The sequence below is a fragment of the Helianthus annuus genome, chromosome 7, assembly GCF_002127325.2.
Source record: "Helianthus annuus cultivar XRQ/B chromosome 7, HanXRQr2.0-SUNRISE, whole genome shotgun sequence".
NCBI lineage: Eukaryota > Viridiplantae > Streptophyta > Magnoliopsida > Asterales > Asteraceae > Helianthus > Helianthus annuus.
Window position 1 is genome coordinate 64,687,461 of NC_035439.2, and position 15,815 is coordinate 64,703,275.

A 15,815-nucleotide genomic window follows, 5' to 3' on the forward strand; every position below is an offset into this window, starting at 1 on the left:
CTATTCAAATAGAAAAACCTGACTTGCCGGAGTTCCCAGGTTGGTAAGCGTGGAACAGGAATCGGCATCTTTCTTGAGAAATTCACTTCGGTGATATTTCGACTTTCAAAAGATAAATTAAGGACATTAAGTTGTACTTGATTCATCTTTCCTACAAGTGGTAATTTGAAGAACAAGGTGATGAAACCCCGAATTTATGAAATGACACACAAAACTAATTTTCCGGAAAAACCATTTTGATTAAAACAAACTTAAGTGTTTTGAAATCTAAATGGGAAAATAGTTTGTTGTCAGGGGGAATTCTGATTGTTTATGCCAGGTGGATAGAGAATTGAAGTGATTCTCATCAAGTTGTCAAGTTTGTACAGTTTGTTTCAAATTTTCTCAGAAAATCAAAATTGAAACATATTTTGATTTTAGGGGGAGAAAAATTTTAAATAAAATTTGAAAATTTGAAAATGTCAAAAACATTAAAAAATCAAAAATGAGTTTTTGTTGCATAAAAGAGGAAATGATAGTATATCAGTGGTCTATCACAACACGCTAAAGATATGTAATGTTTAAAAGTGATAAACAATCTTACTACGGATGTGCCGGTAGATTTTTGCACACTTAGTAAATTGAAATGAGATATAAACCTAAATTCAAACTTGCTTAATTCGTGGGTAACTATTCTTGGATATATGGGTAACCCCCGAAATCTTGTTTGAAAGATCCCTCTTTCTGAGATACTAGGTCTTTATACTCAGTGATATCTGGGGTATTATTCCGGGACTTCTGCTGTATGGAAATACTGACCTAGTCCCCGAATAATACTTTCTGCAAAATGCTTTGAAATATAATCGCAGCCCTCAGCAAGTTGATAAAACAATAAAATTGATAGTCACTGCTGTTGTAACAAAAGATCCTCTAAAGGGGACCCACCGAAAGTTGAAGCCGTCATCTCTCTGCGTATACGGAAGTATCGACCTGAGCTCTCACGGCCCTCGCAATTTACCCCTTAACAGATATCATCTGTGGTATACTCACCTGTAAGACTGAACATTGGGATCTGGATATGGGAGTATATTCAAGTGGAGTGATACACATTTAAGTTCAAGTTTCTAAAACATTAATATCGTATCTCGAATCAATTGAAATTTGTGTGAAAATTTAAAGTGGACCAATATACTGACAATCTAGGTAAATTGTTTAAAACTTGAAATGTTTAAAAGCTTAACGGTGTTGGTGATATGTCTCAAAAACTGATATGATCCTCTTGCACAAACTCACAAAAATATGTTTGTACATATTTCATTTCTGCATTTAATTTCTGTTATTGCAGTTATGTTTCTTATTTTGAAAAATCCAAAAAGATTTTTGACAACTGATGTTGAAAACTGATATTCAAAATCTCAAAGGCTAAACATGATGAACAGACAGGTTGGTTAAATGGTTTGAAATGTTTAAAATGATTCATTAAGTTGAATCAGAATTTGGAATGTTTAAAATTTTGAAAAGTTTTAAATGTGAAAAGTCTCAAATGTTTTGTTGATTCATTAAGTTGAATCACAACATTGTTGTTTGGTAATAGAGTGTTTGAGATGTGTAGGTTTCTGATTCTGTTGCTACGGAAAGCCAGGCGTCGATCCTAAAAGCATAGAAGCTTGACGAAAGGGGGAGCCTGAAGAAAAAGACTACCGAAAGGAGGAGCAACGGAAGCTCGAAGACAGATCCACGGGGATTCTGTTCGAGAAAGACAAGACGCTACGAGATTGACTGCGGCAATATACAAGGGGGAGATTGTTAGTGCATTAATGTCTATCGCCTTCGTCAATTCGAGCCGTAGCGAGAAACCGAAGAAATCAAGTCTTTATAGTGTCATATCTAGTTAAAAGGCAAGGTGGCAATCTTGTAATTAATGAAAAGTTTCATTAAAGCCTTGACCTATAAATAGGATAGTTATGACATATGTTTAAGACTTTTGCTCCATTTGGTGATTTTGGTGATTCAAGTTTAGAGAGAAAAAGTCTAGAGAGAGAAAGCTCTCTACACGTGATTTTTCCTTGTACACGTCATTTTCATCAATAAAATCACGGTTCTAGTACGTTATTGTGTGTTCGGTCACGCACGTTCACGGATTCCGCACGTCGAACGTTCGTTACGCAATCGAACGGTGTCAAAACCGGTCCTATAAGACGAACATGAACAAGGTCTTGTTCGTGTTCGTTCGGTTCGTTTACAGCTCTATGATGGTTTTAGAAAAATAAGGTTCACACCTTTTAATCTTTAATTTTTTCAAATTTTTACTCTCATATAATCTCTGGACCTCTAATATTTATCGCTTAACATCATAAAATATTAAATAAGTTAATAGGTTATTTGATGAGTTAATAGCATCTTTATCAAAAGTTGTAACCCTTCATGTGTATTATGTTAAACTAGATGGAAGCCCCCGCCGCGATGCGGTCGGGGGCTAACAAATTAAAACATTTTTTAGTTAAACAAAATATCTAGTATTATGAAGAACATCGGATTTCTCTTGTTACAAAAGAAGTGTGGTAAGACAAAGAAAAACTACATTTATAGTGCAAGGATGATTCCATTTTTTTTGCAGCCTCATTACCACTACCAATTCACAAATCTTGAATATAGTTGCATACTCTCCTCTCTATATGAAAGATATATCTAGTAAAAAAATTACAAAGAAGCCATGGCAGTTTCAAGAAGCATAAATTCAACTCACATGAAGTTTGCTCTTAACAGGATATACCCATCATGTCTTAACAAATTGTCCATCATCAAGACCTCATCTTCCACACAAAAGTAACTCTTGGGTCTTGTCTGATATGCATATTCATAAACATCCGAAAATCAAATAAGTTAGAATTTAATCATGCTTTGTAACATAAACATGTAACGACAAGTGTATGAACTCAACGGAATTTCTCTCTTCACCGAGACCGTACGCTTGATCGTCGTCCCGAGCTACAATCTGTACAATTTGCCAGATCCGATTTCGTGATACGAAATCTGTTAGCATCATATTTGTAGATCGATTTCGTGATACGAAATTTGTTAGCATCATATTTGTAGATTCGATCGATCTAAGTACGGTCGTGGTGACGAAAGAAATTCTGGCGGGGCAAAACTTAAGTAATTCGATTCCGGGGACGGCGTAGAAAAAGATACTAAATCATACATTTTTATCTACCATGGGGACGACGTTGGCGCATCAACAATAGTGGGCGTTTGTTAACTTTGTGAGGCATCCCAAAAGAAAAAGTATTATCAAATAACGTAGAGTGACAGGGAATTTGTTTTACAAATAGAGAACAACAATACATTAATTAACACATCGATTACCTTATTAACTAATTCATCATCAATTACAAAAAAAAACATGGATCAACATGTTCGAAACTAAAAATTGAACCAAATTCATCTCCTCTGTACTCATCAATTCACAAAGTCTAATGCCAAATCAGTTAAACACCACACGCAACAAAAAATGATGAACCAAAATAAAAAGAAAGACATGCCAAATCCGCTTACTAACAAAGGACAATTCAACATGCAGACACACATCGACATCATATAAGTGATTCAAAAATCAGTAAATTACCATTAGGGTTGTCTTCCACTCCCTCAATCTTCGCATTCTTCTGAGTTTCCAGGACTGCTTCCTGCAATTGTTGAAATAAAACATTCGCAAAACAAATACTCAGAGCACCAAACACATTATAATTCACTAATAAACAAAAAAAAAACAACAGACAAAACATCAAACACATGGAGTGCATTATCCAAAGACTTGTCTGAAACCCTCCAAAGGAACGCAAAAGATGACGATTTCAGGTTACTCGAAACACACCCAGGAAGCACAAAAAAACTTACATAATCAATCAATAAAATAAAAAACACAATAATGCACTAATTAACAACAGTCAAATAAAACAACACACGAAGCACAAAAAAACTTACAGTTTGCCGGAACCCTAGCGAGTTGAGGATCTGAACACAGTGGGTGATCTGAAGACAGTGCCGGGGGGATCTGAACACAGTGCCGGAACCCTAGCGAGTTGAGGAAGAAGGCCACCGCCGTGTCTCCGCCACCGCCTCTCTCTCTCTCTCTCTCTCTCTCTCTCTACATGAAACACTATAACCCCCCTCTCTCTCTCTCTCTGTAAGAGTCTCTTCTTGTCGAAATCCACCGTTCAAGACAGAAACCTGGACTATGAAGCAAACCACATGACTTTTTTTTTTTTTTTTTGAAAAACACCCAAAGCCCATTGTACAACCACTCAAAGCCAAACCATGTTGCTAATTCATAATAGTTAATATTTAAATGTGTTGTAGAGGATGACGATGTGAGACCACACATCCATCCATCTTGACATAGCTGCTCCATGAGAAGTTATTGGTGCTTATAATTCTTCTGCTCTAAAAAAAATTTGATACGTATCATGATGTAGGTAGATAACAAATTATCATTTTTGGGAGGTTTAGGCATGTTATACAAGATAAAATTATTAAGAATTCTTTTTATGGGAGGTTTAGGCATGTTATACAAGATAAAATTATTAAGAATTCTTTTTAAAGTGTTCGAAATAACTAATATTATTTACTATTAAAATAACTCTAAGTAAATAATTAATTTCATTAATTATTTTTACCTAAAGCGTTGCGGCGAATTTCTTTTGTTATTTAGTATGTGTTTACATGTGTTTTGAAATCACTACGAGCGTGTTGCGAACGGAACTGCTGACAAGAATAAAAATTTAGAAAAAACACTAAAAGTTAACCGAAAGAAAATCAACCAAAAAAAGTTGTATGGTTACGATGTTGTTCGTATGAAACCCGTGGTCAGAGATGAGCAAATTGTTCTGGGTACCGGTAACAAATTTGTCGACCCGAAAGATCTTAATTACCAATTCGGTACCGACTTTTGGCGTTCCTGGTACCGGTTCACTACCGTTTTTTACCTTCATATACCGGTACCGTAACCGGTATTTTCGGTATCAGTACCGATTCTGCATCGGTTGGCACCGAACTCATCCCTACCCCTGAAACTAAAAAAAAAAATAAAAGTTGAAGAAAATCAACAAAAAAAAGTTGTAGGATACCGTTGTTCGTACGGTAACCATGATCAGGGATGAGCAAATGGTACCGGGTAGCAGTACTGAATTTCCCGAACCAAAAGATTTCTAATATCGGTAACCGTGATCAATTCGGCACCAACTTTTGGCGTTTTCTGTATTAGTGCCGGTTTCTACCTTCATGTACTGATACTGAATAGGACCGTCCCGGTATTTTCGATACCGGTTGACATCAAGTTTATCCCAACCCCTGGTATTAAAAAAAGTATTAAAGTTAAAAAAAAAAAACCCTATTCTCTCCTGTCTGGGCGATTTTGGCGATTCTAGGGTTTTAGTGTTTCTTCTTCGTTTCTTTTTTGTTCCTGCTCTTTTTCTTTTGTTTTCTCTTTCTGTTTCTTCGTTTTCTGTATGGAATCTGTGATTTCGCCTAGGATTCCTCCTGATGTTCCCCCTGACCTGGGGTCTGGAGGTGGTTTCGATGGTTCGGAGGGTTTGCTTTTGGCGGAGGGTTCTTCTTCAGAGTCGGTAGGATTGTTTGGTGACCAGGTGAATGTATCTAGTGATCAAAGGATGGGAGAGGTGGTTGTTGTCCCGGCGGTGATTTCTAAGGTGTCGCGTGGTTTTCAAATCTCCGATACAGGTATTGCCTACTGGATTGTTCTTTCTGAAGTTGATTTGGTATTTCTTAAGGGAATGTTAGGTGATAACTGGGTGTTTCGTATGTTTAATGAGAAGTTAGAGTTAGGTAATTCAGATCTTAGGGTGTCATTCAAGTCTGAGGCTGATTTAGAGGGTTTTGGGGTTAATTTCTCTGTTATGCTTTGTGTGGAGGGGAGAGGTCTGCAGGGTTGTGATTTGGAGCAGATCTCTGGTTTGTTTAGGTCTGTGCAAGAGATACTAGCAGGGATTGTTCAGTTATGTGGTATTAAATCTGATTCTGTGGATAGGGGGGTGATGAGAGGAACTCTGTGAAGTTTCCGCAGTTAGAGGTTAATGTCAATGCTTTTGAGGTGAATAGTGATGCTTCTTTTGTGTTGTTAAATAAGAGGAAGAAGAGGTCCATTAAAAATGAGGGAACTCGGGTTAAGACTTGTAAGGTGCTTTGGGGTAAGGAGAATTATTTTAGGAAGGCAGTTTCGGGTAGTGAAGAGGTGTGTAATGAGGTGCTTCCTGATGGGGCTGCAGCTTGTGAAATGGCTGCTGAATTGGGTAGGAAAAAGAGGGTTGATGGTGTTAAGGAGGTTATTAAGAAAAGTGGAAAAGGAAATGAGATTTCTAATCAAGGACAACAGTTCAAGTTTGCCACATCTGTTCTTGATCTTAAGTTTAGTCCAGGGTCTAGTGATGGTAAGTTTAGGGACGAGGTGCCTATTATATCTGGGAATAGGGATGTTGTTAAGGGGGAGATGATTAATATGGGTCAGAAGGTGGAGAGGAGTTCTAAAAGTGTTTCCATGAAGAAGTTAATTAAGGAGAAGACTGCAGAGTTGAAACCCTACTGTATTACTAAGAGTGATATGCCTTTGCTGAATAGTTTGAAGCCTGCTGCGAAATCTGTTCTGAATTCAGTTACGTTAAAAGATAATGTGGTATTTACTGCTGTGAAGGGAGGGGAGAAAGGGGTGGAGAAGGATAAAGAAAAAAAGACTTATGCTGGATCTGTTGGGGGTCATAATTCAGTGTTAGCTGAGAAAGTTTGTTATTATCCTCCTAAAGTCTTAGATAATGGGGAAAAGGTAGCGGTTATTAAACCTGAAAAGTTAGTTGAGGCTAAAAAAGTGTATAGTGCCTATTTGTATGGTTATTTTGTGGGAAAGGAATTACCTATTGGGATGGTTAGGTTTCATTTGATGAAAATGTGGAAAAGATTTGGTATAATGAACATTTCTTCTAACAATAATGGAGTGTATTTCTTCAAATTTAGGAATGAAATTGGGATGATGAATGCTATTGATAAAGGGCCTTGGTTGGTGAATGATATACCGTTATGTCTAAAAAGGTGGGAGGCTGGATTGTGCTTGGAAAAGACTGAACCAAATGTTATTCCGTTGTGGGTAACTATTCCTAATCTGCCTTTGGAACTTTGGAACACTGAGAGTATTTGTTGTATGTTGAATTGTATTGGGAAGCCTATCCTTTTTGATAGGGTCACTTCTGAAAGATGTGCTATGGTGGAGGGTCCTCCGGGGTTTGCTAGGGTGCTGGTTGAAGTTAGTGCTGATGCTGAATTACCAGAAGTTGTCAAAGCCTTCTATCCTAAAGATGATGGGTTTTCTGGGGACACAAAATTGGTTAGAGTGGTTTACCAGTTAAAAGTTAGCAGATGTAAAGACTGCAAGGTTTTTGGGCATGACTTGTTGACATGTCCTAAAAGAATTCTTTCTGAAGAGGAAGTTCAAATGAAGGCTAGGAAGCTGGTGGAGGATATTAAAGCTGCTGATAGTAAGGGTTTTCCGGTGTCTGCCAATAATTTTGATGATTTTCAGACTGTGGGGAAGAGGAATAAGGTGATAAGGGGAAATAACCAACAGGGGCATCCCGGGCAGGGCAGTAATAAATCTGTTAGAGAAAATGGTGGGGGTGGGTCTAATCAGAGTGGAAGAGGAGGGTCTTTTGGGGTAGGGTCTAATAAAGGTGGTCCGTCTAGAACTAAAGATTCGAATGGAAGAGTTATTAAGGAGGTGGGAGAAGAGATGAATAGGGGAGCTAGTATTAAGAATAGTAGGATGGAGTATAGAGTTAAAAAGCAGAATGTGAAAGCTGGCAATCAAGGGGATATTAAGGATATAGGAGTTGTGGAGGTGTCTAACAGCTTTGAAGTTCTAAAAGAGGATATGGGTTTAGAAATTCCTATTACGGGTAGGGGGTCTTCTGGGATTGTAAAAGGGCAAAAAGGGGGAAAAGATGATTTGGGAGAGCAGCCTATAGAAGATAAGTCTATGCAGAAGGAGGATAATATTAAAGAAGTCCATCCTGTAAAGCTGAAGTCTAAGATTAATTCTGATAGTGGCTATTTCAAAGTATCTACTGAACAGTTTAATGTTGTTGCTCAATATATTACTAGGAAATCTCTTCCTCCTAGTGACGTCATGAGAAAGTGGAATGTGGGTCAGAAAAAGCTATTTCAAGAACAATGAGATAAACTGATGTTTGACAGGATGACTAGCAATGTGGAGGTTAAATCTGAAGATGATGAGATGGCTTGTGATATGAAGGAGGATAATGTTGTTGTGAAAAATGTTGGGGATGTCCATGTCTTGGGCATTTCTGATGAGGAATTGATGTCTTAATGAGTAGCCAAGTTTTGGTGTGGAATGTTAGGGGTCTAGGTGATGTGGGTAGACAAAATATTGTTAGAAAGATTATGAAGGATAATAGTATCAGTGTTTGTGGGCTGGTTGAAACCCATTTACGTCAGGAAAAGGTTTTGGATATGGCTAATAAAATAAATAACAGTTGGAAATGGGTGTGCAATGCTGAAGTATGTGAGAGCTGGGTTAGGATAGTGGTGGTTGGGATCCTAAAGTTGTTGATGTGGTTGTCTTGGAGATGAAGGAGCAGGTTATTCATTGTGATATCAAGAACAGGAAGGAGGGTGAAAATTTTCTTTGTTCTTTTGTTTAAGGGCTGCCCTATGTTAATTTAAGAAGGTCTTTATGGAAGAATCTTATTGAATTTAGTGTAAAAGTGCAGGATATTCCTTGGGTTGCTATGGGGGATTTTAATGCTATTTTGCATCCAAATGAAAAGAATATTGTTCATAGAGGTGTGAGTTATGGTATGGAAGAATTCAGAGAATGTGTTGCTGATATGAATATTATGGATATTGCAAGGACAGGGTTCCATTTTACATGGAATCAGAAGCCTGGCAGCAGTAATGGCATTATGGAGAAGCTTGACAGGGTTATGGGTAATATGAAATTTATGATTGAGTTTCCTTCGGGATGCTCTAAGTTCTTGCCTTTCTATACTTCGGATCACTCTCCTGCTATTCTTATTTTTCCGGGTGGTAAGAAGTTTGAGCCTAAGCCTTTTAAGTTTTGGAATTATTTGGCTCTTAAAGCTGAATTTAAACCTATTGTAAAAGAGGTATGGGAAAGGAAGTATGTGGGGCATAACATGTTCAAGGTGGTTTCCAAGTTAAAAGATCTGAAAAAGCCTTTGAGGGAGTTAGGTAGGCAGCAAGGTAACTTGAATGAGAAAGTGGAAAGATTGAGGGTTGAGGTCGAGAAGATACAAACTGAGATTGCTAACCATCCAAATGAAGAAGAATTAAGGTTCGAGGAGGTTATATATGTGAAAGCTTTTAAAGAGGCGGTGTTGGATCTAGAGTACTTGTTGAAACAGAAGTCCAGAGTGCATTGGTTGAAAGTAGGTGATCAAAATACTAAGTTCTTTCATCAATCTGTTAAACATAGAGAGGCTAGGAATCATGTGGGTCAGATTGTTGATTTGGAAGGAAATCTTTATGAAGGGAAGGCTGTGGGGGATGCTTTTGTGAAATTTTTTAGGGGAATAATGGGTAAGAGGGCTTCTGTTGAGCCGTTTAGAGAGCCTGAATTGTTATTTGTGAACAAACTGGGTGAGGATCAAGCTTTGGATATGGTGTCTAACTTTTCCAAAGAAGAAGTGAGGGAGGCTATGTTTCAAATCAATGATGAAAAAGCTCCGGGCCCAGATGGTTATAGTGCTAAGTTCTTTAAAGAAGCTTGGGATGTTGTTGGAAAAGATGTTACTGAAGCTGTGTTGGACTTTTTTAGAAATGGGAAGCTGCTAATGCTACTGTTCTGTCTATGGTTCCTAAAGTGAAAGCTCCGAAGTCTGTTTCTGAATTCAGGCCAATTGCCTGTTGTAATGTGTTATATAAATGTATCAGTAAGGTGATTTGTAACAGATTGAAGAGCTGCCTTGATAAGCTGGTTAGCCAGAACCAAAGCGCTTTTATCCCTGGAAGATTGATCAGTGATAATATTCTTTTATCTCAAGAGTTGGTTAAAGGGTATAATTGGAAGGGTGGGCGGCCGAGGGTGGCTTTAAAGATTGGCCTGCAAAAAGCATATGATTCTGTGGATCATGAATTTCTGGAGAGAACTCTGGTTGGCTTTGGTTTTCATAAAAAGTTTATTGGTTGGGTTATGAGTTGTCTGTCTTCTGTTTCTTACTCAGTGGCTCTAAATGGTAATTTATATGGTTATTTCAAAGGGGAGAGGGGGCTTAGGCAAGGGGACCCTATGTCACCTTATCTTTTTACTTTGGTAATGGAGGTTCTGAATCTGATTATTAAAAGAAGAATTGGGGAATGTGATAATTTTAGTTTCCATTGGAAATGCGAGAAAGTTGGATTAACACACTTATGTTTTGCTGATGATCTTTTTATTTTTTGTGGACCAAATTCAGATTCATTTGGGGTTGTAAAAGGGGCTATTGATGAGTTTAGTGGAGTATCAGGTCTTGTCCCGAATGTTCAGAAGAGTGAAGTTTTCTTTGGAAATGTAAAAGAAGAGTTGAGAAGGGAAATTTTAAATATATTGCCTTTTAAGGAGGGTAAGTTTCCTATGAGGTATCTTGGTATACCTCTGTCCTCTAAGAGACTATATCAGAATGATTGCAGGGTTCTGATTGATAAAGTCAAAAACAGGATTTCGGATTGGAAGGTGAAATATCTTTCTTATGCTGGGAAGGTTCAGTTAATAAAATCTGTTTTGTCTTCTTTGACTATTTATTGGTCATCTTTGTTCATTTTGCCTTGTAATGTGGCGGATGATATTGAAAGATTAATTAGAGGTTTTCTTTGGAATAACCATGATGGGAATAGGGGGATGGCTAGGGTTAAATGGGAGGAGGTATGTATGCCTAAAGCTTTCGGGGGTTTAAATATCTTGTCTTTGAAGCACCAAAATCTGGCATTAATGACAAAACATATGTGGAATCTGTTGTCCAATAAAGAATCTTTGTGGGTGAATTGGGTTAAAGTTTATAAATTATCTGGTAGAAGTTTTGGGTAGTTGGTGAAAACAGGTCTGATTCTTGGAGTTGGGGTCATTTGTTGCAAAGTAGGAGGTTGGTGAGGGAAAACTTTGTTGCTATAGTGGGTAATGGTGCTAATACCTTTGTGTGGCAGGATTTATGGCATGAAAAGGGTATTTTGGGAAATTTGATTGATAGGAGGGATATTAGGGCTGCGGGGTATGATCAGAATACTAAGTTGGCTGAGATCTATGGTTTGAATGGCTGGTTGGTGCCTGAGATATGGCATAGGAAGTATCCTTGGTTGGTGTCTAGTGTTAGTGGGAGTTTTAGTAGTGATAGGGCTGATATTGTTAAGTGGAAAGGAAAAGATGGGAAGTTGGTTGATTTTTCTGTAAAACAGGTTTATAATACTCTGTGTTATACTGGAGAAAAGGTGAAGTGGTGTAAGTTTGTGTGGTTCAGCCAGTGTATACCTAAACATGCTTTTATTGTTTGGTTAGCGTTTAGGTGTAAGCTTCTCACTCAGGATAGATTGATAAATTGGGGATGGGTGGGGGAGCTGAAATGCGTTTTTTGTAAAAGGTGTCCAGATAGTCATGGTCATTTATTTTTTGACTGTGATTACACCAAGGCTATATGGAAGAAAATTAAAGTTCAAGCTAGATTGTTTGATGCTCCGATAAATTGGCAGGAGTTTGTAAAGTATGTGGAAGAGAAAAGGGTTGGTAAATCTGTTTGGGATGTTATTCAAAGGCTGGTTGTTGCTGCTACTGTGTACTTCATTTGGCAGGAGAGAAATGGGAGGCTGTTTAGGGATAATAATAGATCACCTAAACAGCTTTTGGAACGGATTGTTGAAGAGGTCAGAATGCGACTTATGGGGTTAAGGTTTAAAGAGAATTGTAGTGTGAAAGAGGCTGCTGATGTATGGAAGTTTAAGGTTTGGAATGGTGGAAATTATGATAGAAATTAATATGTGGTGCAGTACTTGGTTTTGGACTGGGGTTGGGATAAGTCTTTTTTGTGGGCTTTGGGTTGAATATGGGGATATTGATGGGTTGGGAACTGCAGTAATAAGGGGACTTTATAATACGAGGGTAGTAATCTGGCCTTATGGGCTTCCTTTGCTCTCTATGTTCTTTGTTATTTCTTTGCGTTGGGATTGGGGTGTGTGTGTTTCCATTAATTCAGTTGTTCTTTTTGAACGATGGATTAATTCTGCATCTAAGGTTTGGGTCTTAGGTAATAGAAGGCTTGGGATAAGCCTATGCCCGGGAGACAAAAGGGAGCATCAAGTCTTTGTGTCTAGGCAGTTATTTTCTCCTTCTATTTTTATTTATAGAACTGTGCAAAGACTTGGAAACCATTTTGTAGGAAAGAAGCCTATGTGTGTGGTGTGCTCTGGGTCCACTTGGACTAGATCTGTTGGTTTTTTGGGGATGGGTTTCTTATGGGTATCAGGAGAAATAAAGGTTCTAAAAGCCTTGAGGGTAGTCATCTTTCTATATTCCTAGCCTTTTAGTTCTGTTTATTTTTTCATTCTTATTTCTTTTATTTGTTTAGGAAATTTGAGCCTCTTGATTTTTGTGACTAGTCTAAAGGGTGTATTGACCATTCTAGTCACTTCTGCGATTATGGTGAGGGGATATAGGTTTGTTGTGCTGTGGGGATGCACTAACTTGGGAGTTATAAGGATGGAGGCTGTCACTGCTGGTAGGTCATTAAATTCTTCCTCTTTATTTTTTTGTCCTTTTGTAGTGCATAGCAGTGACAGTCAAACCTGGGTAGTTTGGTTGATATGGTTTCATTCTAAACCGTTTATTGTTTTTACTTTGAGTCTTTTGAGTCTGTATTCTGTTTTGGGAGGGGTATTTTGGGGTTTTGACTGTGAATCAGGAGATATAAGGGGTCTTTCTTCAGCCTGGGTAGTCATCTTACTTAATCCCTTACATTTTAGATCTGTTTATTTCTTTCATTCTCATTTATGTTTCTGTTTTATAGGAGATTTGAGCCTGTTTTGTTTTTTTGTGGCCAGTCTAAAGGGTGCATTAACCATTCTGGCCACATCTGCGGTCATGATTGGGGGAGTAGGATTCTTTGTGCTTTGGGGATGCAATAGCCCGGGAGTTATAAGGAAGCAGATTACCACTGTGCTTAGGACATTTTTATCCTCTCTTTCTTTTTGTTTATTTTTTATAGTTCCATGAAGTGGTAATCAAACTTGGATTTTTTGGTTGAATAGATTTTTTCTGGAACCTTTTCTTGTTTTCCTATTGAGTCAGTTGAGTCTGATTAACAGGGTGGGAAAGGGTGGGTTGCAGCTTGGGTTGGGGTTGTTTGATGATTTTGGAGTGGGGTGGTTTTGGATGCTTGGGTCTAATGAGGAGGTTCTGAAATATGCAAGTGATGAGGATTATGTAACAGTTGATATTGGATGGGTTAGAAGGTATGTGAAGGGATGGGTAAGGAGGCTGCTATTGGGTGTTGGTGCTGTTGGTTATAAAAGTTGCTATAGTTTCAGGAGGGGTGATTTGGTGGTTGGGTAGTTTGGTCCTATGGGATGGGCACAGATGCAGGGTAAATCTTGTTTGTTTGTTTTGAAGTCTGGTATGGAAATAATATGGAAATGGGGTATGTTTTTTAGAGGTGTTTGGTATTGGGATATTTGGCACATAGTTTTGGGGGGTAAATTTGATTTGAAGATGTGTTGGAAAGGAAGGAAAGCTGGAAATATGGGTCATGGTTGCCGAAAGGTGCCAAAGGAAAAGAATGCTTTTTGGAAGGATTATGGAATGGAAGATAGGCTGGAGTTTAGTAGTTTTGTTTAGTGCTTGTCTGGTTAGATGAGTTTGTTTTGTTTAGTGAGGGGCTTGGTTTGTATGGTTTTTTGTTAGGTTCCCTCGCTGAGTTGTAAATATTGTTTTTTTGTTAATAAAATTTACCGAAGGTACTGTCCTCTTTTACCAAAAAAAAAAAGTATTAAAGTTAAAAAGTAAAAAAAAATAACTATTATTATCATATTAAAATAATAAAAATATTAAAAAGTATATATTATTATAATATTAAAATTACTATTTATTTCAATTCGTTTATTAATATATAGTAATAATAACTAATTAGCTTTTTTTTTATTTTATGTTCCGGCAATTATTATATAGACCTTTTGTCGATACATGAATTTAAAAAAAAATAAAAAAAAACTTTTTTTTAAATAGTTATCATTTAAAACGGGGAATTTTGACAACCTTCAATATAACTATTTTAAAAAGGGAGTATAACAAGTAAGAAGAGAGGGTACGTTTATCACGTCAGTTTAACACGACTTATGATCATCTCATTATTATTTGGTGGAAGTTAGTTTGATTGGAAATTATTTGAGGGAATAAGGATTGGATTAATAGAAATTACTCAAAATGAAAGACTAAACACGTGCACATTAAAAAGTATAGCAGCACAATGTGTCCCTTCTTAGACCACATGTAGTGAGCGTGGTTTTTCTAAAATTTGCCCAAAAAACGTCGGATCACGCCCATACACCGCCCCTTGAGCGTGTTTGACCAATTTCTTTGGTTTGGCGTGTTTAAAATCACGCTGTTGGGGCGAAATTTTGACCAATCACATTGAAGCTTCATTTTTTGCCAATAGCTTTTTTGGTTGGTTTTTTTCTATTTTTATTTAATTCTCTACACCCTTTTAACATAATGCCCACATTTTCATTACACCCATTTTAGAAAAACGTCCAATAATGCCCGTTGCTGACTATACTGCCACATGACGGAAAACACCTAAAGGTAAAGGCATTATTCACCCTTAGTAGGCATTATTCACCCTTAGTTAAACCTGAGATATATAGTGATTGTGTCAATGGATGATAATAAAACTCAAAACAAGGGTTGTTTAAAAATAATATTGAAGCATTGAATATTTTATATTAAAGTTTTAACTTTTTATGGAATCTAGAAGAGTGAATCCATACCTAATTTTTTTTATGTAATCGACTGGAACTATCGATCCTGTGCTGGAACCTCTTTTCCTTGGCACGGTCGATCCATGGTCTTTGAGTTTGATGCACATGCATGGATCGACCGTGCTAAGGAAAAGAGGTTCTTTTGCACAAGATCGATAGTTTCAATCGATTATAAAAAATAAAAAAATAAATAATAAATTAGGTATGCTTTTGCACAGCACATCGTAGTAAGATTGATCTATGGTCGATCAGTGATGCTTTTATTTGTAATTGTTTAATCATCTTAGGGGGTGTTTGGGTTAGCTTATTTTGGAGCAACTTATGACTTATTAACTTATAAAAGTTAATAAGTTGTTTTTTAAGTGTTTGGGTTAGCTTATTTTAGAGCATTTTGTGTGTGTGAAAAGTCATTTTTGAGAAGTCAGAATTTCTGACTTCTCACTTATGACTTATTTAAGTTAATAAGTCACTTTGAGAAGGAATGCCAAACACCCACTTAATGTTATTTTTGTCCTTTTGCATATGACTTAACAAGGATGAAATATAAACATGTTCTTATTTTTATCAAAATAAAGAGTGGCCATTTATAAGTATGATCATCTATTCAGAACCACTTTTACATACTAGTTACAAAAGGTTTACGTAAACAAGTTCCAGAATTTTTACTTTACCATACAAGGATTTAACGTAAGTTTCTGATACAATATATGCAACTCCGACCATGATGTTTTTTATAAATTATCAACGTGGACTTCAATTATGATAGTTAAAAAAAGGGGTAAATTACATGTTTCGTCCTT

The 15,815-nt window shown here is 37.1% G+C and overlaps 1 long non-coding RNA gene across 1 annotated transcript; it reads right to left on the reverse strand.

The window, feature by feature from the left end:
- Positions 1–2,564: 2,564 nt before the first annotated feature.
- On the reverse strand, positions 2,565–4,110 carry LOC110939257. Its single transcript, XR_002592112.2, has 3 exons — positions 3,964–4,110; positions 3,605–3,665; positions 2,565–2,823 (listed from the first exon to the last, which is right to left on the reverse strand). It is a non-coding gene; the product is annotated as an uncharacterized LOC110939257 (long non-coding RNA).
- Between the last annotated feature and the right edge of the window lie 11,705 nt (positions 4,111–15,815).